Here is an 809-nt window from a genome sequence, read left to right as displayed (position 1 = left end):
AGCCAGTGAGCGGCCGGTCTGTATGTGGGATCCGAACCCTCGGCGGGAGTGCCTCCACGCTTCCAAGCGGCGCACTGTAGCAGTGCACCACCGGGCCGGCCCCAGAATATATTGTTTTAACCCCTACAGAATCGTTGTTCCTGTGTGATACTCTGGTCTTGTCCTGATAACTGCTCTATGCATCCTCCTGTGGAACTCGTCTTATTATATTTCACACTCTACCATGAAGTGCTTCAACATTTCTTTTCTGATGCTCGTATAAGAAATAGCCTTGCCTATTTTGAGAAATTGATTTGTTTTTATTTTATGGATACCATGAATTGTGTTACCAGTCAGATTTCTGTTTCCCCACTCACTGTCATGAAGTGAAATTAGTAGCTCAGAATGACAGTATGATTGTATTTTTCATTTAATTAATTTCTACTTCTAGTTTTTGCTCCTATGTTCACTTTTCCTTTTTCATTTGCATGTAGTTTATGATTCATTGTCATATCTTATTGGTAGCTTTTTGGTATATTTTGTGTATCTCTTTAATGATCTGAGATCTCTTTTTAATGGTATTAATAAATAAAAGAGTTTAATCCATCAATTAAATAAAATATTGCCTATTGTACAGAAGAATTTGACAGTTGGTAGTTTCTGCTTTCTAAAGCCACTGAGAAGAGATGATCTTGTAGTGTATATTTATTGTTTGTTCTACCAAACACCTTCCTTCTTCTGAAAAAAACAGCTCATTCTTCTGGAAACTGCTCCTCCTTCCACTGCAACTCTGCCTCCTACAAAGTGTTGGGTGCTCCAGGGATGGGTAA

The sequence above is a fragment of the Galeopterus variegatus genome, unplaced genomic scaffold, assembly GCF_000696425.1.
Source record: "Galeopterus variegatus unplaced genomic scaffold, G_variegatus-3.0.2 Scaffold1378, whole genome shotgun sequence".
Taxonomy (NCBI): domain Eukaryota; kingdom Metazoa; phylum Chordata; class Mammalia; order Dermoptera; family Cynocephalidae; genus Galeopterus; species Galeopterus variegatus.
This window is presented reverse-complemented; position numbering follows the sequence as displayed.